Source organism: Lissotriton vulgaris, chromosome 3_1 (assembly GCF_964263255.1).
Source record: "Lissotriton vulgaris chromosome 3_1, aLisVul1.2, whole genome shotgun sequence".
In the NCBI taxonomy this organism is placed as follows: domain Eukaryota; kingdom Metazoa; phylum Chordata; class Amphibia; order Caudata; family Salamandridae; genus Lissotriton; species Lissotriton vulgaris.
Window position 1 is genome coordinate 1,315,431,912 of NC_141689.1, and position 26,504 is coordinate 1,315,458,415.

Consider the following 26,504-nt stretch of genomic DNA (forward strand, 5'->3'; position numbering starts at 1 on the left):
GCTTGTGTTCCCTTGGGTCGCCCGCACTGAATACCTAGCGCGTACGATCTCGGATCATAACCCTTTATTGCTCTCGCTTGACTGGATGACTGAAATCTCTAAGGTCCCGACGTGGCAGCTCCGCCCGGACACATTGGATGACCCGCCGTTCCGCGAGGCGTTGGGGGACAGGATTGAGCAGTATTTTGCGGAGAATGAAGGGTCCACCAACTCCAGAGCCACGGAATGGGACGCTCTTAAGGTAGTAATCCGCGGGCATTGCATCGGGAAATTTGCGGGAGCCCACAAGACATTGTTAGATGACTTGGACAGGGCGGAACGCAAACTGCGCGAGATTGAACGGGCGCACCCGGACCGGCCTGACCTCCAGGGAGGTCTCTGTGCAGCAAGGGAAGCGGTGGCGGCAGAACTAGAACGCCTCCGCAGTTATGATTACAAGACGTATCTGGTGAAAACGCACGCTGAAGGGGATAAAGCGGGGACTGTGCTGGCTTGGCTGGCCAACCCCACCAGACGCAGCCACCCGATTCTGGCCATTTCAGACGGAGAAGGCAACATGTGCACCACGCAGTCGGCGATCCTGAATAGTTTCAGGACCTATTATGAACAACTATATAGGAGCGACCTCTGCGATAAGGAGAGGGACATAGCTGCTTTCCTAGAGGACCTGCAGCTGCCGCGGCTAGACCAAGACCAGGCAAAAGCCTTGGGGGGCCCGATAGAATTAACGGAAATCAGGGGGGCGGTGAAGCGGATGGCCCGGAATAAGACCCCAGGCCTAAATGGATTGCCGATTGAGTTCTATGGGCGATATCTCGATCAGCTAGGCCCGCGGGTTCAAGTTATTTATGCTGAAGCTAAGCTTAAGGGACGACTACCGTCCTCAATGCGTGAAGCTTTAATGATCCCCCTACTGAAACCGAGGAGAGAGAGCACTAATACCGCGTCCTACCGACCGCTGTCAATGTTGACCACCGACTATAAGATCCTGAGCACGGTGTTAGCAAACAGGTTGTTACAGCACATGCAAACTCTGGTCCATAGTGACCAATCCGGGTTTATCCCCAAGCGAAACACCAGTCACAATATTAGGAGATTGACCCGCCTGTTGAGCAGCCCACCGCCAGAGGCAAGAGCTCCCCTGGTATTGGCGGTGGACATAGAAAAGGCGTTTGATAGCCTGGAATGGGATTACCTTTATAGAGTGCTGCAGTGCTTTGGGCTCGGGGAGGGCTACATACAGTGGACGAAAGTATTATATACTGAGGCGAAGGCGAGGGTAAGGGTGGGCACCCTGATATCGGATCAATTTGAAGTGCTTCGTGGCACCAGGCAGGGCTGCGCGCTATCTCCGCTGCTGTTTGCCTTGGCGGTGGAACCTCTGGCGGCGATGGCTAGGAGGGGCGCTTACTATGGGGGTTTGGCCCACAGTGGGACTCACCATTTCATCTCGCTATACGCGGATGACCTTCTTTTCCTGGAGGATGCCGATGAGGCGCTGTCAGGGGCGGAAAAACTCCTAGAGCGCTTCGGGGAGATATCTGGCCTGAGGGTTCACTGGGCCAAGACCTGCCTGTTTCCACTACGTAAGCGCGAGATCCAACCCTTCCTCCGGCCTTTACTTAGATGGGAACCCAGTTGCTTGGAATACCTAGGAGTGCATATTTACCATGCAGAGGCAGACATGCTGGAAGGGAACGTCGGACGTTGTATACGAGCCCTGAAGGGCAATATGTCCTTCTGGGCCACTCTCCCGTTATCGGTCACGGGCCGCATATCGCTACTTAAGACGATAGCGTTGCCCCGATTGTTGTATTATTTCCGAACCCTGCCTATTTGGGTCCCAGCCGCGATTTTCCGACAACTGCGATCAATGATTATCTCCTTTCTGTGGGGCACGGGCAGACGAAGGGTGGCACTGTCCACGCTGATCCGCCCGAAGGACGAGGGAGGCCTGGCTGTCCCAGACTTTGAGCTCAACTATTTAGCAGCCCAGCTCCAAACCCTAACGCAAGAAATTGCGAGAGTCTACCGCGGTCCAGAACAAGTCCGAGACAGGGGCATCCCTCAACATGTGCTTGCCTTCATTGCCCTGCGACAGAGGTTACCACTGAGGGACCTGTCCCTAGAGGAGCGAACTCTCCGCCTGTGCTGGAACCGCTCGGCGAAGCGCGCGAGGACTAAATGCCCATATGCGCCCGAGATCCCCCTCGGCATGGTGACGGCGCTCCCGCATGGGGGAGACTGGTCACACCTACAGGGCTGGGAGGAGGCGGGACTACAAGTGGTGGGAGACTTGTTCGAGGATGGAGCATTGGTCCCATATCAGATGCTACAAGAACGTTTCGACCTCCCACGAGGCGACTATTTATTGCATGCGGCAGTAGTGCGAGCCATACAGGGACATTGGGGCATGGGGCTCGCAGAGCCACCGGTAGCCCAGGCCTGCCAGTACATTATGATGTCGGCAGGCACCTATAAGGCGGTTACGTGCTTATATTCAAGAATGCTGAGGGAAACACTGCAGCCGCTGACTACTCTGAAGACCAAGTGGGAATCAGATCTGCAGGTGGAGATCCCAGATACCACGTGGATGCAACTGGTGGGACGGGCTAGAAAGAGCACGAGGAACGCACGTTTCCAGCTCATTCATTTCTATATTCTCCACAGAGCCTACCTTACCCCGGGTAACATACAGAAATATTTTGGAGCGGAGGAGGCCGCTTGCCCACGCTGCAATACGTTAGGGGCGGATCTGACTCACATGCTCAGAGAATGCCCCCACCTACAGGACTAATGGAGAGAGGTCGGCGACACCTTGAACGAGGCCGCGGACAGAGACCTCCAATATACTACAGCTGTCAGCATTCTTCACTGGTTTCCGCACACACCAAAAAATAAGATGTCGAGCAGGTTCATTGATATGGGCCTCCTCTTAGCCAAACGGGTACTGACAAGGGGACGGAAATCGAAAACGAGCCTGACACATCGCAGATGGCTCGCGGAGTTTTTGAAGTGGGCGGCGAGCGAGAGCACGATTAGATATCAGTTGGCGCGTAGAAGGGCAGACGAACGGGCCCTGGAGGCGGCTATGGAATGGGAACTCTTAGTGCAAGCACTGCGAGATAGCGCATTAGAGGAGGAGGAGGATGAACGAGAAGTGACGGCTGCTACCACTAACGACCACGGGACGTCAGCACCAACACCAGTCACACACACACAGTAGATAACTACAGCCATCTGATTGCAGTCATACAGACCTAATTCCTAACCGAGAACGATTGGTGACACGGGGGGGGAGGGCGAGCTCTGGGGGGGGGGGAAGGAACTCCTTACCGGCGGTGTCATTGGGATGTTCAGTTGCAGACACTACAGGGAGGGTGGGGCTTAGGGCAAAAATTAAAAAGCAGACAGTGGAACCCCCCCCATGCGCCGTACAATGACCTCCGACTGTGAGGATTGCACTGTTTTGTGATCTTGCCGCCCGACCTCCGGGATGTGGGCTGAACGGCTGTGTATACTAGATGGGGGGCTTACAAACGAAAGGGGGGTTTTCACACTGATGATAATTATGTGATTGATATATTCTGTGCTTTGATCTGCAATAATAATTGTTTACAAAAAAAAAAAAAATGGAGTCTTCTGGCTTAGGCTCCATCTTGGTCTCTAGGCTCAGAAGCCTTTACTCTGGCATCAAGGCAAAGATACGCAGCGTGGGTCTATTATCTGAACCTATTTCTGTTCTCTGCGGTACACTGTAGGGATGCCTTCTTTCCCCTCAGTTATTCACTATCTATATCGAGCCATTTATCCAATCTCTTAAATGGATGGATGAGATGCAATCTCTGAGACTGCACCAATATGAAGTAAAGATCCTTGCATATGCAGAGGATATTGCGGTCCTGACCCTTGCTCTGATTGGAGGCCTACATCTAAAAACCCGCCCGAGAACATTAACAATAACTGCAGTCAAGCCTTCTGTAACACTCTTGTGGGCTTTTTCCAAGCCAAAATGGAGGACGTCTTTAATATTTGTGTGACCAGTAAACATCATACTCCAGACATTCAGGTTCAAAGTGAAACATTTCCCAGCCCTGAAATCTACCCTTTCCTAACTTGGAACTGACCCTACTCAAGTTCACCAAGCCAGGTCTAAACCCCCCAAAGACCCTTGTCCACCAAATATGTACATTATTGGCACGGAAATTATAAGTGCCCATGTGACCGTACTATAATGAGCTAATCAAGTCAGGATATTTTACATCAGAATAGAGGACAGCTTCTATTCTTCTTCTCTTCTAGAAACCTAGCCTCAACCTGCTGAATCCCTGTAGTTATAGGCCCATTTTCCGACTATTGTTTCCATCTAAAATGTTAGAAAAAGCACTGAATTTGGAACTTGCCTCTGTCATCAATGCCAAAAAGCTTCTTGATTCTACATAATTTGGATTTAGAGGAGCTCATAGTACCCAGTTGTCTCAGATCGTTGCATCGGAAGTGTTAAAGTCCATACTTGATAGGGGTGGCTGCTCTTATTTTATTGGATCTCTGCGGCGTTTGACACGGTTAATCATGACCGCCTGATTGAAAGCTTTTTAACCTTGATATCAGTGGTTCTGCGCTCACCCTTCTGAAATCCTTTCTTTCAGAGAGGGAACAAGGTGTTGCCATGGGGGAATGCAATTCTGAAGTATTTTTGCCTGCTCCTCCTTGAGCCCCAAGCTGGCCAAATAGAAACAGTGGACACAATCATAGAGCTATAGAAGAGATTAAATATTGATAAAAACGCCAAGCTATGTATTAAGGATGGGTGCGGATTTGTTTGGACAAATGCTTATAAACATGGAGGCTATTGAGAATGCAAAAGCAACAAGCATGATTGATGATCTCAGTCATGAAAGGACCTAATTCAATAGGCTATAACGGATGAGCAAAATATAAAAAAACCACAAGAATAGATGAAAAATGGACAGGGAATTTAGCAGAATGGGCAGAGATGGTAAAAAAACTTACAGACAATGACAGTAAGCAGGAACCTTGGTTCAAGAAATGTATGATACCATTTGGTGAGAAAAATAGTTATAATTAGGAAAAATGCATGGGCGCTGGATACTTTTGTGACAATAATTGAACAAAAATGGTGAATGTGAATTGAAAATAATTGGTATAATTATTTACTGGTATAGAGAATGTACTTCATATATTTTGAAAAAAATGAAATGAGGTTTATCAAATTTTTGATCTGTCATGACTTGCAATGCTTGTCTTATTTTAGGTACATATTTGAATTTCTGTAAAATTGAGATTTATTTTGAGTTGTGCCTTGATGTGTTCTGTTGTAGGATAATGTATAGTGCGTCCTGATCACGAGTGCAGTTGTGTACACAGTGGTGCCAAACTATATGGTACACCTGCGCTATGTTGGATGTATGCACAATGTTCTGTCTAATGAGTCCTGCTAAGTGCTGTTGAGTGCTTCTTAGGGGTGAGTGTTGTTGAGAGCTGGAAGATGGGTTGATAGTTAGCTGTAACAGTATAGGACAGTACATCAAGTCACTGCTAGAAGCATGTGTTAGGTTCTAGGAAATGTGTTCCATTTGACTTTTTTAAACAAACTTCACTGAATTTTACAATTGCGTACCACAACACACTGCATATATGGATGGCCATGTTACACAAAACACAACGTTTCCCAAAGGGGAGAGAACATACGGCTTTCCAACACATAGTTATTCCAGAGTGCACCAACTGCAAGGCTAAATCAGGGAATCTCCTGTCAAACTTCTTTCAGCTGGTATGAGGTAATTCTCCCAATAAATATACCTTATGGGATACCCCCAGGTGATAATTTGCTGCAGTATTTATGTCAATCATTATGTTCACCCAATACGATGCAGCACAAGACAGTTAGTTATCATGTGGATGTGATCTGCATTAGTAATGAAGCACATGACGCAATTTTCCCAGCTAGTTCCAAATATTCTGAGCACTACGTTTGATGAAGATAATTGAAGTGCATTACCGTAAATCTATAGTTCCCAGATACTGGAATGATTTATGGAGTCAATTCAATTCAAAGAGCTTTATTCGGTATGTACAACAACCATAAACGCAGGGGCAACATCTAAAACACATGTGGAAAACATTCCAATACATAAAAACCGTCCAATTAATTATCAAGCATGATACCTTTCTTTGCAGCAATTGTTTTTTTAATAAAAGAAGCAGCATAAAAACATATTCCCGGATTATCAAGTATAACCAATAAGTTCATAGCAGCCTGGATTGTTCGCACATAAAATTTTAGAAACAATGGTTTCAGATAAAAACGTCTTAAAATGAATAAAACTTGCAGAAGAGCATAAAATGTATAGTGCTTTGCTTTGATAGAACATCACAGGGGCATGGGGTCGATGGGCACGTTTTCATGACGGGAAAGGCAACTAGGTGGTGTACTATACCCATTCTCAATCGAGTCAAAACAAAGCGGTGTGCGTGCCTAGTCACTACTGATAGGTAGTCTTGAAATCCCATTCTGATTTCAAACTGCTGATAAAATATAACAGTGAGTTGCTTCCCTACCACTCTCTTGCGAGTCTCTATTTGGTGAGTTATAAAAGTATCCTTGATCACCTGTTTTGATAAAATTGTCACACAGCCTGGATCTCCCTGGATCTGAAGGTTAAATAAGTTACTAAATGAGTCACAAATATATTTGAGCCAAGGGATACTAAAACTATTGTCTCCTCATTCGCCCAAATGGATCTCCATAGCAATAAAGGCTGCTTAGCAATATGGTCCGATAGGTAGTGAATGCCTACTTCACGGTGTATAATTTCGGTAGATGCTGATGAGGGTAGACCCAAAAGGCATTTAAAAAAAGAGTTTTCTCATGCTGTAAAATCTGGTTGTGTTTATGACCCCAAACCCCGGCACAATAGAGGGCTATGGCAACACATCTAGCCTTATATATGTCTACCATATCCTTGATACGACGATTACCTAGTTTGGTTGCAAATCTGCAAATCCTGTGGACCCTCTTAACCATCTTAGAGCAAACATTAGCAAGTTTGTGTAACCATTTTTCATTTCCTGAAGTAACAAAAAGTATTAACAACTTCCACCTGATAGTTCTCTATGAAAAAAGTCTTATATTTCTTGGTTTTAGCCTTATTGATCAGAAATTTCTTATTATTGATAAAAAGGCTAAAGTTATCCATTAGTCGCTGTAAACCAACTGGGGTTCTGGAGAGAGGCACCGCATCATCTGCATATAATAAAACAGGTACGGACTTGCCAACAATTAGTGGAGCATCTGCCTGGACCGACCTAAGGGCTTTGTCGACTTCATCCATACTAATATAATAAAGAGAGAGCCCAAACCTTTGAGGCGGGTAATCTCAGGAACCACAGCACCAATCACAACACCCAATACAGCGTTGGAAAGGGCAGTTGCAGCAGAAGGACATAGGCTATGCAGACGCCCACCATATACAATTAAAAGGTAAAAGAACCGTGCCAGCAAAGTAGTCCCTTGTGGGCGTGTTTGCGTTGTGCTGTGGGCGTGTGCTGGGGAAGTGACAAACGCTGGGGGCGTGTGGTACGTTCCGCCCTTCATGCCATGTCTCATATCGCGTGTTAATCCCACCCTGCTCTCTTTAAATACCCCTGCACCCCATAATCATAACCCACCCTTACTCCTTAAAATACCCCAACACCCTTAAACACTAACCCATCTTAACACTATAAATATACACTGTACCCCAAAACCCAAACCTATCCCTAAACCCTAAAAATACCCCTGTACCCCAAAACCCAAACCTAGCCCTGTACCCTATAAATACCCCTGTACCTCAAAACCCAAACCTAGGCCTGAACCCTAAAAATACCCCTGTACCCCAAAGCCTAAACCTAAAAATACCCCTGTACCCCAAAACCCAAACCTAGCCCGGAACCCTAAAAATAAACCTGTACCCCAAAACCCAAACCTAGCCCTGAACCCTAAAATACCCCTGTACCCCAAAACCCAAACCTAGCCCTGAACCCTAAAAATACCCCTGTACCCCTTGTCAGTGACATCACTCATGACATCACTGATGACACCATCCAGTGAATGTGTGTCTTTCTGAAAAATAAACATGTTTTATATATGTATATGTAAAGGTCGATGGAAGAATAAATGTTTCAATAAGTGTCTTAATGGATGTTTTTTAAAAAAAAATTGATTGGTTAACTGGCTTAATAAGTGTATCATAGTGAATACATATATTAGCGAGTATTGTTTAAATATTTAAATGTTTGTATCAGTGTTTCACTTTGTGTATAAGTGGCTGCATGGGTTGGTGAGTAGCTACATGTGTGTGTATATGGGTTATTAGATTATTTTTAGTATCTTTATGATTGTCTGTTTGATTTGGTGGGGGTGTTACTTAGCACATAGATGCATCAATGACTGACTCACTGTTTGTATGTGTTTTGAAGACAGCATATGTGCCGGACTGCATGGGTGAATGAGTGTGTATATGTATGTGTTCGTAAGTGAATGACTGTCTCACTAGTGTCTTTATCAGTAACTACATATGTTTTAATCTAGTATTTGTGAGTATTGATGTATATAAGTGAGTATATGTGAGAGTGAGAGATTGAAAGAGTTCTTGTTTTAATAAGTATGTGTTTCTATAAGTGATTGTTTAAGAGAGTAAGTATGTGTAAGTTTCCTTAGAAGTAACGTGGTACTGTGTGTATAGCTGTATATGCAAAAAAATGGATGTTCAATAGTTTATTTGCGTGTGTGAGTATGTGTGTGAGCAAGTTTTGGAAGACTGTCAGTGTGTTAACGGATGTAAAGGCGTCTCACTACATATGATAAGTGAGTATATGTATGAATGACTATAAAGAACTGTCGGTGAATGAGTGGATGTGTATATAGATGGTGGAATTACTGAATTGGTTGTTGTAACTGGTATAGGTATCTCCACTTTTTTGTAAATGTTAGTTTCTATTTTTGAATATGTGTTTCAAGGGTTACTTGACAGTGAAAGGAGGTCAGTCACTCTGTCACAAGGATGGTGTCATCAGTGATGTCATGAGTGATGTCACTGACCATGTCATGAGTGATGTAATATGTGATGTCATCAGCAGTGCATTACACGCGAAAGTTATAGTGAGTCCAACTAACTATAACGTGGGAATTTCATTGGTTTTATGTCAGTAAAATTTCCACCTAACTATAACTGGTGTGAAACCTATGGTTTTTTCAGTGAATTTAATAGGTTTTTTAAATGCTAATTCCTAACTATAACTGGTATGAAACTTATGTTTTTTTCAGTGAATTTCATAGGTTTTTTAAATGCTAATTCCTAACTATAACTGGTGTGAAACCTATGGTTTTTTCAGTGAATTTCATAGGTTTTTTAACTCTAATTCCTAACTTTTTATACGGACTCATACCTATGTGTTTTTTAGTGAATTTCTAAGGTTATTTTTTCGCAAATATCTATAGTTTAGAAAGGTATGTTTTTCTTAAAATGAATCCTATATTGTATATTAACCCCTTCACTGCGGCGGCTATTCCGCCGCAGTGCTAAGGGGGTGGGGCGGCCGTGCGGCGCTCCCGTGTTCGCGACGGAACCGCTCCGTCACGAGCCTCGGGTGGGCTGTGCTTGTGACAGAACGGTTCCGTCACGGCCCCGCCTGCCTAATAGAATGTCCAGCGCAGGCACGGAATTCGCGCCGCGCCGGCGCTGCAAGCTGGTCGTGACGGAACCGTTCTGTCACCAGCACAGCCCACCCGAGGCTCGTGACGGAACGGTTCCGTCACGAGCAGACAAGGGGTTAATATAATATTTTTTTTTTAAAAAGTATATATATTTTTTTTATATTTCACTCTGGAGCGCTCCCGGTGCGCGTACCGTCAGCGCCCCGGTGCGCGTACCGGTCAGCGCCCCGGTGCGCGTACCAGGGCGCGTCCCGTCAGCGCACCAACAAAAAAAAGAAAAAAAAAAAGGAGTGAGCATGAGGAATGGGGAAAAAAAGAGAGTGGTTTAAAGAGAAAGAGAGCTAGAGGGAGAAACACAGAGGGACTGTGTAAGAGATAGTAAAACAGAGAAAAGGTATAAGAGGAAGTAACTGAGAAAAGGAAAATGAATAAGGGAGCAAAAGAAGAGAAGAAAGAGGAAGAAAACTAAAGCAGATGTTCTGGGAGAATGTGAATGGGTGATGACAGTAAAAGGAAGGAGAGTAAAGGATGAGGAATGAAAGGTAGTGACGGAACCAGAGAAAGGAACAATGGTGACGGAGGGAAAGAAAATAGCAGTGAGTGTAAGTAAAGAGGAGTGAAAGAGGGTGGAACAAAGTGAATAAGGGTAAGACATGGGGAGTGACAGAAAGAAAGAACAGAGAGAGTAAAGGAAGGAGTGTCAGAAAGGGACTAAGTCAAGCAGAAAAAAAAGGAAAGAGAGGGAGTGTGGGTGAGCAGGGGCACTGAAAGAAGTTGAATGTGATAGGAAAGTAAGGAAAAGAGAAGTAAATATGGAGGATAAGAATAAGTGAGGGAAGCAGAGTAAGAAAACAGGGGTGAGGTAGGGTGCGAGAAAAGTAGTGAGGTTAAAACAAAGGGTGATGATAAACTAAATTTTGTAGTCACACTTACCATATAATTAATGAAAACTTACTTGCATCTTTAAACTACACTTTGTATCTGTGAAAGACAAAGGAAAAAACAAGTTATATTTAGTAAAATATATATTTTAAAATAGAAGAAACAGGTCAAGAGGTAAAAAATCTAAAAAAGTTTACTAAGAAATAAAGCAATAGTGAAGGATACAAAAACAGAAATAAAGTAATGTAGAAAGAGAAAAAAGAGGGAAGAAGAAATAGAAAGAGAACAAATTACTGAAGATAAGTAAGATACTAAAAGAATGCGAGATACCAAAACGAAATCTGGAAAGAGAAGAAAGTAAAAGGAAAATGAGTGAAATGGAGAGGAGTCTAAATGAGGAACTATTACTAAGAAAGAGGAATAGAAGATGACTGAGAGTGAGTGAAGGGGAGTCACAGAGTGAAGGGATGAAAGGAATGAGGTTAATATAGAACGATAGAGGAAAAAGGAGTGAGAGAGTAAGTACACAGAAAGACAAAGGGAAGGACTGAGTAAACTGCAGTACAATGAGTGAGAAAGGAAAAAGAGTAAAGGAGCAAAAGAAGGAAAGAGAGGGGAAGAGAACTAAAGCAGTGGTACTGAGAGAATGTGAGAAAGATGAAAAGTGGTGGAAGGGAGAGAGGAAATGCAGACAGTTGAAATTGGATTGAGGAGTTGTGAATGAAGTGGAGTAAAGGAACAGCGATGAAACAAAGTTAAAAAAAGGCAGTGTAAGTGAGTAAAGAGAGCTAAATAAGGGTGGAAAAAGGAAAATGAGTGTGAGACAATGGGAATACAATATAAATTACAAAATGCAAACTATAGAATAACTTATACAATATGTTACATTGTTTATTTTTGCTGAACATATTGAATTTCACTTAAATTAGTGAGTTCAAACTCTTCATCATATAACAGCGGGAAAAAAAAACACAATCTAAAAGATTGTGTTTAAAAAAAAAACATAAAAACTTACAACTCATATATGTACACTAATCTTTGATTCACTTTCCGTGAGGCCAAATAGAAGATAGTGAAGGTCCTTTTGGTGGAAAAAAAGTCTGCTGTTCTCTATAACTTCCATTTCATCGACTTCCTATGAAAAAAGATCTAAGAACATCATACCTTACACTTTCCTTACGGCCAAATCGTGTCAGATATATGAGTATTTTGTACTATGAGATCCACTAACAGTACCTATATGAGATAAATAATTTTAAACATTAGATTAACTAACTAACTAACTTTTATTAACTATTCCCGTCTTCAAAGGCCAATTACCTTTACTAAAACTTTGGTTTTAAAAACACTAGGTAAGAATTTTTAAAGTCATAAGGCAGACATAGTTTATAACTCAAATGAGAATCATTGCAGTAACTCCAACCTTTTTTACATTTTAAGTAGCATGTATAATGTCCTGATGTTGTCGAAGCACCGTCATGATAAATAATAGCTACCTTTGTAAAGGTTCTTCCTGAAATTGATAACTGAGAAGCCACAAAATTTTTGATACAAGTAGTCAATTTAGTTCCATCAGGTCTACATCGTTGGAAAACTAAAATGATATACTGACCATAACTTTGTATAAATAATGTGGATAGCATTGGACACTTCCATTGGGTACACACCATATTATGATCTGCTGCTTTAACTAGATTTTTAAATGACACTGATTTACAGTCTGGTAAAGTCAAATATATAAATCTTTCAGTGTCTATTCTAGTATTACTTGATGAACTACAATTGTGGCAGTCATGCTGCCATTGATAAGAAAGGCTGAAAAGATTATCTACATCTACACCTTCATCTTCCAAAACACCAAATATATACATTAAAAATTCCTGACAATCCTGCTGAATGTTCTGTGAAAATTTATCTTGACCAGAACACATATCTAAAATATTTCGAATTTCTGTTACACTTTCTGTTTTTGCTCTATCACTGCTACATTTCTCAAACACAGAATTCAATAAACCACACAATCTTTGATCCCGATTTTCAACAATCTGTTCTTGTAAAGTTTGAAGAAAAAAAACAACATTAACCACTACATTAGCATAGCAGTTGACACCAGAACTGTTTTCAAACTGAAATCCAACATTTTCATCAGAATCCTTTTTCTTTCTGTTTTGAATTACAGTTTCATCTACTTTTTGTCTTTTTGCTACTACCTCATTGCAATTATTCTCATTTCTTCTTTTTCGGCTTACCACACGTTTTTCAAACAGAGGATATTGAGGCAAATGTGGAGCATACTCTCTTCTTAACCTATTGTATTCTTTAACACAATCTAGATCTGCACAAATCTTTGTCTCATCACACTCAATCAAGTACAATCCTGATAAAGTTCTGACTCGTGATAATGCCACATATGCCATACCCTCTTTAAACACAGATCTTCCAATGTTCACCAAAGCACTATCTACACTTAAACCTTGAGATTTATGAATTGTCACTGCATATGCCAAACAAACAGGAAACTGTTTTCGGCGAACATATAAGTCTTTTACAAGCAAAAATCTAGCAGAACAACGACTGATTTGTTGTACTTGCTCAATGCCATCAAATTTTATTTTTAAAAATTTAATTCCATCTCTATTTCTATAATTCACAAAATCAACAACATAACCCATTGCTCCATTTACCAGACCTCTTTCAACATTTAAATTCCTTCTCAAAATGATACGACAATTTAAACACACATTCAGAGTCTTTTCAAAACCAGCTGTTTTAGAAATACTTTTCTCTAATGAATCCAATTTTGTTTTCAAATTTTCTGACAAAACAATTGTTGCACCCATATGCTCTATTTTATCTATTGCTTCCAGTTTCACAATCTCTTCATTTTCTAACTTTAACATTTTGTTGTTGAAGATGGAACATTCTTGCAGAGTTGGCATCAAACATATCCCAGATTTCTTCTCAGTCATTTTTTAAAAAATATTCTCTGGAAGAATGTTTTCATTTGGATACAAATTTGTAATCGAGCATGTAAAGCTTCTTTCCCAAGCTCACTTACTTTTCCGATTCTTACATCTTGTAGAATATTTTTATAATCTTCATCCTTTGCCTGTCGCATATTTTGAAGCAGTTCAGCATATTTAAATTTTAACCATATATTAACGTTTCCAATGCTTCCAAGGGACTTACTGGTATCTTCATGCGTGAGCATTTTAAACACTGGTTGTCCTTTTACTGGAGTCAACTGCAATAAATCTCCAAAAACAATAATGTGTTTTCCTCCAAATAACACATCATACTCTGTTCTAAGAATTTCTTGCATTCTCAAATGCACAAAAGCAAGCATTAGATTTGAGACCATGCTTACTTCATCAATGATAAGAAGTTTCATTTTCTTCAAGACTCTGGAAACTTCAGAACACGCATCTCCAGATAACTTGTTGTAATGCAATTTATTATCATGCTCAACTGGCAGCATCAGTAAACGATGTAGAGTAATCCCTTTAATGTTATGTGCTGCCAGTCCAGTTGGAGCAGTTACAACACAAGACAGCGGTGAATCAGTCCTTTTCTGCAAATAAGTTGCAATGGCTTTAATCAGAAAACTTTTTCCTGTTCCCGCTTCTCCACTTACGTACAGTCGAACAGGCTTAAATGATGTACATGAGCACACTTTTTTCTCATGTCTGAATCCATGTTCAATCTGTTCTGTAACTTCGTCATATATCTTTTTCTGCTCAACGTTTAGTTGCTTTACCAAATCTTCTAAGTTAACTCCATCCTCTTGAGCTTGTTCCATAGCTCTTTCCACCTCATCCATGGCAGTTGCAGCTTCATTTTGGATAATTGGTACTCCTAGTGAATCCTGACTCAATGAAGTAGAACTCTGACTGTCTTGAGAACTGTCTCTAGCAATCTCTTCAGCAATTGTGGTTTCTTGCTCTATTTCTTCGTTCAACATTTGCAGATAATTTGGAAAAACAGGACATTCTATGGTATCCTTAGTTGCATTAAAAGAGTCTTCATAACAGAGAAAATCTCCAAGTAGTTCCTCTTCTGTACGCCATGGCTTAAAGAGTTGCAAAAGAGCTAAATAGTAAAATTCTCTTTTGTCTGGAGCTTCGCAACTCAATTTTCGATGATTAATCAAATGGCCTTTTCTCTGCTTCACTAGACATCCTTCATACCCAATGACAGCATATTTTCCATATTGATATCTTCTGTGATGTTCCTCTTATAACTGTAGTTTTGCAGAACTTCATACAAACAAGTGTTCTCAAGGTGAGTACTTCTATTTGGATAGTATGTATCCAACATATTTGTCTTCAAAATATCTGTACGGTTTGGTTCTTTCTCCTCAAATATTCAATTTCTTGTACAGATTTCAAAACTCGGTTTCGTGTTGCAGCAAGACCTAGACTCACCCAAATGATTGTTCTTGATTTGGCATAGAGACTTGCTGATGATAACCGATCAGAACATTCATATGCTCCAATTTCTCGATGCGACAACATCTTCAGACTGAAACTGTATAATTTCTTGCTTAGACTCTTTTCATGTGAAATGTCCTCCCACATTTCCTTCAGTTCTGTCTTTTCTTTTTTTGTGATGTAAGATGTCACATATCGAGCCACAGCAATAGAGTTGTCAGCAACTAACTGAATATCCATGTTAGCATTTCACATGGACAAAATCACTGGGTTGTAGTCGTTGATGTACTTGGACTCTTCGTTTCTTTTTAAATTATATGTATTTTTGGGAGATTTCCTCGTCACAGTATATCGTAGAGATGACATCAAATTATTTACTCTTCCCTTAGAAATCACTGGTCGTGGAAACGCAAAACGACATTTCGTGTAGTACTTTTCCTTGTTTTTGAATTTTTGACGACAGTACTTTCCACAACGATGAGATTGAAAACGTAAAACTTGTTGCCTTAAACTGTTTTCTTCAGTAGTTTTAGGAACAGCACATGTTGAATACTCTTCAATGAAACTCATCACTGTTTCATCCGAATCTAATCCAAATTTGGGTGCATCTTTAATCCATAACAACATATGTATATGAGGAGCACCTCTCGCTTGATATTCCTTCCTCCAAAAGAAATCCAAAACCTCTCCAAGGGGAGGATTTTTTTTGTTGGTAATAAAAGACATCATAGCTTCAAATCTATGATTAAAATATCTGCAAACATTCACTGGATCCAAAGAACACAGTTCTCCAGGTGTTTTCAATTCTATATTTTGTATGTTTCCATTTGCCTCTCGTAGAAATTGAAGTAAGTCGTCCCATGCATACTCAGCACAGCTAAGAGTGAGGAACCATGTAGGAGTTCCTAAGTTTCTTAGCATACATTTCAATTCCCCATGACAACGGAACCAATACTCATTTGTTCCACGCTGACATGCCATGAGATTGATTAGCTGAGATTCCAAAATACTGTCTTGCAGATTGACTTTCTCCATAAAGTCCCTTGCTGAAACATTTTGCAGCTGAGCTCCACTTTTCAATATATGATTAACTGCATAAGAAAGCCCAGACAAATCACTTTCATTCAGTAGATGAAACAAATTCGGAATGCATTGCCGAAACCTTGGATCTTCAGCATATAATCTTAAAGTCCGGTATTCAGCTGCAGGAATTTGAACTGGTCGATCGTCATATCGTCCACCACGACCTGTTGGAAATAACTGTGGAAAACAACGAACTTCTAAACTTTCTTCCCATACACTAATGGGACTTCCTTTTGCTGCTTTCATTTGAAACAAGTCAATTGCATTCCCCATTACTTCTTTGGAATGCAAAGGATGAACAGTATAATGTTCATATATTTCTTCACTTCTAGACACATCAACTTTTTCAATTTGGCCAACTGAACAATCACTGTCTTCTTCTGTAGCTGTTTCCTCTGCTCCAACACTTACATCTTTATAGTACTCATTGTTTTTGACCAAATACAACGTTGCCTTTTTGACTTTCCTAACATCCACTAAATCTTGCCAGATTTTCTTACTCTTTGTCGGAACCCCATTAACTAGAATAACCAGAGGATCCTCTTCTACTCTTTCTACACCAATTGTATCAATATTTTTCTTGACATCTAGAGGCAAATAAACAACTCTTCGCTTTAATCCTCTTTGTAAATCTGTAGGAGGTAATTTCCCTATCTTAGGCTCCATGCGAACAATAGCTTGAAAAGGATGGACACATTGAATCAAAATTGATTCATAAGTATTTAAATCCATCAATTCAGAACGAATATCTATCAACTGAAGATTATTATGAGCAGCTCTTGGAGGCATTCTATTTTCATTTAATTTTTTCAAACAATAATTACAAATACGCTGATCAAAACTCAAATCAAAAGAATTCTCCACCAACAAATAACTTACAAAATCCTTCCATTCACTATTATTTTCCAATTCACATTTTGCATATAAATCAACTAACCTAGTCTGAATCTTATAATGAGTCCGTCGACAACACACACAAGTTAAATTAGGCCTTTCACTTGATTTCACCTTAAACTTGGTAATTTCCTCGTCAAACTTTTCTGTACTTGAAATCTGTACATTGTCTTCTACATTACCATCCATTACTATATCCATTTCTACACTGTCCTCTTTGTTCCCAAAATAACAAAACTCAATTTCTTCACAAATAGTCTTCACATCTACTTCAGATCCATGCAAAAGAGGACTGTTTAACTGTTTAAGCTTAAGTGCTGGACTTTTTGCATAATACAACCTTCTCACTAATTTCCTCACCTTATTATGATGCACTGCTAACATCCTAAAATGATGAAAAACACTCTGACATACTTTTCTAGAAAGACAAGCCAGTGAATGCCCATGCAAACCTGTGTTTTCTCTTACTCTGCAAGGATCTAACTCTTGCAAGATTTTCATTTTTTGTTTTAGACTTTTCTTACTATATGTACGTAAGAAATTTCGAAGCAAATCAATTGAATCCTGTCGCACACTACAAATACTACTGCACTTCCATGTGTACACTGGACCCTTAGTACGTCTCCCTAATACTTCATCACTTAACACCTCTTCTGCATCTCTAGACAAAAGTTTCTCTTTTTCCATCACACAACCATCTTTCACCTCATATGCTCGACCACTGGTGTCAACTGCATGCACCAAATCATTTTCCTGAAAGTAACTCTCCTCATTAAAAAATGGCTCAGAACTTGAACTATGCATCCATTCTCCAGAAAATACTTCACAAAAATTAGTCTGATTAATAATTCTTTTCCATCTACTGTTCGATTTCAAAATATCAATTGCCTTATTAAGTATCCTAATTCTATTGATTACTAAAATAAATAATTTTTTCTTAACTTCAAAAGCCTGATCAACAATCTTCTCTACACATTTCTTTTTCTTGTAAAAAGCAGCTGTTTACCTTTCTTTTCATTTTTTAGCAAATTTAAAACTACCCTATTGCGAAACATTCGTCTACGAATGTCCCTAAATTGATTTAACCTTCTATTGCTATCCATACTCTTCTCTCCTGCTTCAATAGAGACATTTTTTGAGGGCCTCTCCTTCCTTTTTAGATTTGCTCTCTGCTTCTGGATCTTCACATTACCGTTAACATTTCTTGTTGATCTACATAAATTGCGAAGAAAAGACTTAATTGTCTTACCAGGAGCTTTTCTGGTGTTTTTTGAAGTACTTGTTGTAGAGGATTCATTTAATTCCTTTGATGATTTTGTTCTTTTACGTATGGTATTTTTTCTACTCCTTTGCCTTGACGGCATTTTTGCTTGCTTTTAAAATGTTGATTTCAATCTGTGGTTCTGAAAAAAATAACACATTAAAGACCACTATTAGCAAACAACAAAGTAATGACAAAAAGCAAACAATATAAATACTAATTTGCAACATATTAAAGTTTATACCACAGCAACTCAGGGCCTTATTTATGAAGGCCTTGCGCCACCAGTGCGTCCCATGTTAAAAGAGACGCACCGGTGCTACAAGGCAATCATAAATAAGGGCCAAATGTAAATACCATTGATTTGCCCCCAAAATCGTTTTTTGAATAACATTTAAGAAACACTGCGCAGAACCTATGTACAACCACTCAATATCACTTCTGAAACCTCACTGTTTCCCAAAATACAAATCCTCTATCTTGCAAATGTTCATAGCAAGCATTATCAAAAAGCAAAAAACAAATCAACAGCAAACAAACTCAGGGCCTTATTTATGAAGGCCTTGCGCCATCAGAGCGTCACTTATTTCCCATGTTTAAAGTGATGCACCGGCAGCACAAGGCAATCATAAATAAGGGCCAAATGAAAATACCATTGATTTGCCCCCAAAATCGTTTTTTGAATAACATTTTAGAAACCCAGCGAAGATTCTATTTACAAGCACTCAATTTCACTACTGAACCCTCACTATTTCACAAAATACAAATCCTCTATCTTGCAAATGTAGATATCAAGCATTATCAAAAAGCAAGACACAAACCAACAACAAAAAAACTCACAGCCTTATTTATGAAGGCCTTGCTCCACCAGAGCGTCACTTTTTTCCCATGTTTAAAGTGATGTACCAGCAGCACAAGGGAATACTGCGAAATAAATATAGAATTTTAGCTAATATGTTCATCTTGATGATGTTGCCTCTCCCTATTATAGTCATTTGAAGTCTCCCCCATCTATCTAAAGATTGTTTAATTTGTGACATATTTTTATCCCAGTTGGTTTCTACTATCTCTCGTGTATGAGATTTGATTGTAATGCCTAAATATGTCACTTCATGAGTGACCCTATAATCATTCAACTGAACAGTATCTGAGCAAAGCACCTGCGTTTTTGCAGCATTTAATTTGTAGCCAGAGCTATTTCCAAAATCAAGAGCTAGGCGTTCAATCTCTGTCATAACCTGTCTTGGATCTACAGTAGTAATAGCGATGTCGTCCGCATATGCGAATACAGAGTGGGGTATAGATGAAACTACAAAAGGTTTAATGTAAGGTGATTGCAGAAGCTTTAATAAAAATGGGTTTATAAATAGAGCAAAAAGAAGTGGGGGACAGGGACACCCCTGGCGAGTACCTCTTGTAATAATTATCTTCTCAGATTTCCTACCTATTGCTATAACTCTCGCGTTAGGTGAGCGACACAGTGTTTTGATTGCATTTAAAAACAACTCGCCAAATCCTATTCTTTGCATTACTTCCCACAAATATGCCCACTCTACGCGATCGAACGCTTTCTCAGCGTCAAGTAATATCAACGCCAAATCTCTTTTCTCAGTTTCTGCAATATCTATCAAGGTGATCACCTTATTAATGCGTGATATGGTCCCTCTATTTGGGATAAACCCATGCTGACTGAGTGACACTAATGGTGTTATTACCGTAGATATTCCATTTGCAAACATCTTTGAATAGATTTTGCTATCACAATTTAGCAGGGATATGGGTCGGTATGAAGATGGTTGTTCCGGAGGTTTCCCTTTTTTAGGAAATATTACAATTGTAGCATCATCCCAGGATTGTGGGGCCCTCCCTAGTTGTGCCTTTCTAAATGTCTCTAACCTAAAAGATTTTAAGGGTTCGAAAAAACATTTATACACTTCCCCTGGAATATAATCGGGACCAGCTGCTTTTCCATTCGGGATATTTTTTACTGCTCTTCCAGTTCTTCCATTGAGAAGGGTTGATCTAATACTTCTTTCTTAGTTTTAGTTAATTTATTGACTATTACCTCTTGTAAAAAATCTTCAGGGGAAAGATTAGGTTGACATGTATATAGTTCAGAATAGAATTGATATAGTATTTCCATTATTTTCTCTGGGTCTTCAGTCATTAGCCCATTTTGGTCTTGCATTTTCTTAATCTGCCGAGCTGAGTCCTTCATTTTTAATTTTAAGGCTAGTGCTCTTCCTATGGACTCTCCGTACTCATGGATATATCTTCTGTACGTTATATATTTCTTAGCTATATCCTCACTCCAGACTCCTGTTATATTAGCACGACATTTGGCGATTAATCCCTCATATTCCTGAATTTTAGTCAAGTTGTCTCTCTTTTCTATTTCTTTTATCAGATTTTCTTCTGCTTTAGACAGCTGATCATACAATTCCCGCATCTTCCCCTGTTGTAAAAGTTGTTTATAAAGTCCAAAGCTCACTGCCTCCCCTCTAAAGCAAGCTTTCCAGGTATCCCATATTACTTCAATATTTGCGGAGCCCATATTACTCTGTAGAAACTCTATTATCCAGTTACCCACATATTCTCTGTATTGTACATCTAAACATAATTTTCTATCAAATGAGAAGCTTCTGTTTTGTCGCTTTTGACCTAATTTGGTAATCTTTATCATTAATGGGGAATGGTCCGAAGTTACCCTAGGGTAAAGTTGAATCTGGATATATGATTGGATGCTGGTTGAAGCAAAGAAGTAGTCCAGCCGGACGTACTTTCTATGTGGTGAAGAATAATAAGTATAGCCAGGTAATGCTAGAAAGTTTTTGCTCCATATATCAACCAACGCGTAATCTTGAGTAAGATTATATAATGCCTTAAATACACAAGGTTTTCGTCCCTTATAATTCTCTGGGCCAGCCTCTAATCCCCCCCCTACCAAATTTATATTTAAGTCACCACATAGCACTAGGGGAGAATCCCAATTAGCCAGCTCAGAATTTAGATATGTAAATACTTCCCCCTCATCCAAGTTAGATCCATATATAGAACATATCGTAATATTTATGTCTCCTATATTTAATGTTGGTATTACCCATCTACCCCATTTGTCAGATAGACTGCGTACAAGTGTGCCTAGATTGGGTCTTATCATAATCATTACCCCTCTTATCAGACTAGTTTGCTTAGATGCAGCCAAAATTACATATCCTAATTCAGTGGCCAACCCTCCTTTCTCCCAGGGAAGGTGGGTCTCCTGCAGGCACAATATATCTGGTTTCAAAAAACGTATTTCAGATGCAATCCTTTTCCTCTATCTTGCAAATGTTCATATCAAGCAATATCAAAAAGCAAAAAACAAACCAACAGCAAACAAACTCAGGGCCTTATTTATGAAGGCCTTGCGCCACCAGAGCGTCACTTTTTTAACATGTTTAAAGTGATGCAACAGCAGCACAAGGCAATCATAAATAAGGGCCAAATGAAAATACCATTGATTTCCCCCAAAATCGTTTTTTGAATAACATTTTAGAAACACAGCGAAGATCCTATGTACAAGCACTCAATTTCACTACTGAACCCTCACTATTTCACAAAATACGAATCCTCTATCTTGCAAATGTTGATATCAAGCATTATCAAAAAGCAAGACACAAACCAACAACAAAAAAACTCAGGGCCTTATTTATGAAGGCCTTGCGCCACCAGTGCGTCCCATGTTAAAAGAGACGCACTGGTGCCACAAGGAAATCATAAATAAGGGCTAAATGTAAATACCATTGATTTTCCCCCAAAATCGTTTTTTGAATAACATTTTAGAAACACAACACAGGACCTATGTAAAAGCATTCAATTTCACTACTGAAACCTCACTGTTTCACAAAATACAAATCCCCTATCTTGCAAATGTTCATAGCAAGCGTTTCCAAAAAACATGCCACAAACCAATAAGAAAGAATCTCAATCTGCTTCCAAATCTGAGGTAATGCAAGTGACATTATGTTAAATGGTTCAAATATATTTATTTAATGAGGCAAACACTATTAATTACTTCTCAAAAATATAAAAGCCATTCTTTTACCCCAAAATCGTTTTTTAAATAACTTTTTACAAACACAGCACAAGTCCTATGTACAAGGAATCAATTTCACTACTGAAACTTCACTATCTGCTTCCAAATATTCTCCATAGAGCAAACAAGTCTCAATGTAAATTAAATAAATCATTACTTACCTTTACAAATGCTTTGGGAGATTGAAAACAGTGTCAGACACACACACAAATGTTTCATTAGCAGAGCAAAAGGTGTGCACTCAATACACTGAAACCAAGACTGGCATAGAAAATCTCTAACTTTACACACATATGCCTTATTTCAACCAATCAAAAGTCTTCCCTTACTATTTTCAAACCAACACTCTTCCCCCTCTCAGACGCATCTTGAATAACTTACCATCTGAATTGAACTGATTGAACCATAACAGAGGTGACAACCACTATCTAACCGGGTACTACACCCTGATTACATGAACTGTAATATTTTGTATACAATTGCCAATATTGCTAATATGGTTAGTTTGATAGATAACGTATACACAATTATTTTTTATGGGTACTATACCCGGTCAACATAATTGTAAATTGCGGTTGTAAAGCCCTGCATGGCAACAATGTAATTTACGCATTTAAATAATGCAACGCGAATTTAGCAGCGATCAGATTTTGATTTAAATAATATGTACAATATAAAACAGTTGATAAATGTAGCAGCAGCGTCCCCAATGCGCACATTTCTTACACTGTATATTGCAATGAACTACTAGTCCCAGAAAGCACCCTAATAGCTAACTGAGATAAATAGTAGACATAGAAACATGCCCACTTACAGTGAACAAAGCCTTTGCTAGGCTGAAACGCGTTGGTGCGAGCATGGAGTAAATAAAGTATTTGGTGATATTACTCTACCTGTGTGCCGTATCTTTGGATTGAATTGGTGAATGGGCCACGATCCGGCCCCTCTGCAGAGCACCCTCAGTTGTGCGCATTGTGGCAAAGAATCATTTTGAAATGATATATTTATATATATATATATATATATATATATATATATATTCAATGAAAAAACCATAGGTTATAGACCATATATAGTTAGGAATTAGCATTTACAAAACCATATTTTACTCACAAAACCATTGAAATTTCATATATAGTTAGTTGCCCTAACTATATATCGCGCACCCGCAATCCACTGCTGATGATGTCACATATTACATCATTCATGACATGCTCAGTGACATCACTGATGACATCACTGATGACATCTCAAATGACATCACTGATGACATCTCAAATGACATCACTGATGACATCACTGATGACAACATCCAGTGACTGTGTGTTTCTGTAAAGTTAAAATATGTCTTACATATTGAAGAATGAGTGGATGTATAAGTGTCTGGATGAAGGATTTAGTAGGTGCATGACTGACTGTATGAGTGAGTGATTAAATGTGTCTCACTGAGGGCATGAGTTAGTGACTAAACTGTCTTAATTTGTACATCATTATGTCTGTTGTTCTGTAAACTGCTGCATGTGTTGATCAGGAGCTATTTGAGTAACTATATGGGTTATTGATTGGTTGCCCAAGTATTTGTATGGGAGACTGGATGTGTGTGTGGGTGGCTGGGAGGTGTATGACTCTGTGCATAGATGTGTGAGCAGTTGATTCACTAGATGTATGGGTTCAAAAGTGCATGTGGAAACAGCTGTATGGGCGGTTGACTGTGTGCATGAGTGTATTGGTGAGTGAATGGATATCTCAGTGCTACATGTCAAAGTAAGTACATATGTAAAACACAGTACATGTGAGAGTTGACATATATAAATAACTGTGCATAATGTATATATCATTGTGAGCTTGTATCAGGGATTGTATAAGAGAGTAAATATGTGTTAGTATATGTTTGAATAAGTAAGGTGTGTATAACTGTATAGTTGAGGAAATGGAGGTGTGATTGATTCTTTGCATGATTGACTAGGTGTGTGAGTAACTCCATGGATGAGTGACAGTCTGTGAGTGTCTGTTTACACTGAGTGTATCTAAGGTTATATTACAGTCTGAAGAGGTTCATTGTATTATCACATGAATGATGTCATCAGTGATGTGATCAGTAATGTCAAATGAGATGTCATCAGTGATGTCATCAGTGATGTCATTTGAGATGTCATCAGTGATGTCATTTGAGATGTCATCAGTGATGTCATCAGTGATGTCACTGAGCATGTCATGAATGATGTAATATGTGACATCATCAGCAGTTGATTGCGGGTGCGCGATATATAGTTAGGGCAACTAACTATATATGAAATTTCAATGGTTTTGTGTGAGTAAAATATGGTTTTGTAAATGCTAATTCCTAACTATATATGGTCTATAACCTATGGTTTTTTCATTGAATTTCAATGGTTTTTTAAAAGCTAATATCTGTAGCTGTAAAATGTCTTTTTCTTTATATCCCAAATTATATTTTATATGCTTATGATTATTTTTAAAAAAAATATTTTTGGGGTTCGCTCCTGGTTCGCGAACCGGGAAGCTTTCCGTTAGCTCAAATTGATGCCGCGACCCGGTCCGCTAACCGGTAAACGTTCCGTTCACGCAACTACCGCATCAGAAATCAACATCGTGACGCGTCGCGGAAACGCGACATATCACGTTGTCGCGTAATGCGTCTTATGACGCGCCGCGTTAGCGCTCCTGGAAGTGCTCCGGAACGCGAACCGGAAGCGATTCGAGGCGCGGTGCGCTCCACATAACGTAAGCGGAACAGGTCATGTGACTTGTTTATTAAAGTTTTCATTGGTTCATTTCACTTTTGGTTTCCTAATGATGTAAGACTAGGTCATGTGACCTAAAAATAACACTTTTCATTGGTTTAGAACCATTTTTTTTCCCAAATGATGAAAGCCCCCACCTTTTTTCTCACTCTGACTTTCAACTTTGAGAAAGGAAGACCTGATCATTTGCTCTAATTAAAAAATGGCTTCAATGGTAGCTTCAGCTTCTGCACCCCCACCACCACCATCTCCTCATAGGAACAGAGGACCACCTGCACAGTTTATTGGAAACACAGAGGAGGAAGAGGAACAAGAAGACGGAGAGGAAGAAGAGGGACCACGATTTGTCCAAGAGTTACCCCGGGTATCTCATCGCAAAGAAAGCTTTATCTGGCAATTTTTCTCCATTCCACCAGGAGAGAAAAAAGTCAATGCACGCCATGCTACGTGCCTTATCTGCCAAGATAAGTTATCCAGGGGAACTAATAAAAAATACAGCTTTGTAAATTACACGATGCACCGACATATGCAGAGGTGGCATCCAATCAACTATAGTCGTGCAGAGATGCGTGAACTACAACAGAACCCCCCCAACTTCGGTGGCCAGAACATCTAATGATATCTCTCTCTCAGTGGCAGAGGCAAACGAAACAGTGCCAAATATACAAAAAAATGTTGTCCATCTAAAGCGGACATGCTTATATTGTGGCACCTTAATTTCATGCGCAAACATGAGTGTGAAATTAATTAATCTGGCTTTCGAGAAGCACCAATGCTCCAAACGCAAGAAGTTTTAATTTTTTTTTTTTGCTCCTGTTGAGCCCTTTTCAATGCCTCTTTCTGTTCTTTCCCTTTGGAAAAAAACAAAAAAAACAAAAAAGTGTTCAAAAAATACAAAAAAAACAAATAATGTTCAAAAAATACAAAAAAAATATAAAACAAAAAAAAAAAAAAGTTCTTTTCAGAACTACCTCCCCTTTTTACAAAAATTGCTAGAAAGTGTAACACTCTGGCAAGCTGTTTTTTTTTAGTTCGTTTTCCGGTTCGCGAACCGGGAGCTAACCCCTTTTTAAAAAAAAAAAAAAAAAAAAAGGAGTAAGTACAAGAGAAGAAAACAGAGAGTGATGTAAAAAGAAAGACAGCTATAGGGACTAAACCAGAAATGGTGTTTAATAGATTTATTTACCTAAGAAAAGAAGGAAGAGGATATAATTGTGGAAAACAAAATACATAAGGAAGTGAAAGAATCAAGCATTGAAAATGCAATAGGTTTCACAATAGAAGAGTTTGTTCGTTTGGTTTTGCAAATGGATGAGTGGCGTTGTGTGGATGAGAGGCATTGCGTGGATAATTGGCTTTGTGTGGATTATTGGTGTTGCGTGGATGAGTGGTA

General features: G+C 39.6%; 1 protein-coding gene across 4 annotated transcripts in view; it reads right to left on the minus strand.

Moving 5' to 3' along the window:
• Positions 1 to 26,504, minus strand: part of PAQR3 (progestin and adipoQ receptor family member 3) — a 656,943-nt gene that overhangs the window by 272,437 nt on the left and 358,002 nt on the right. The window lies entirely within an intron of this gene.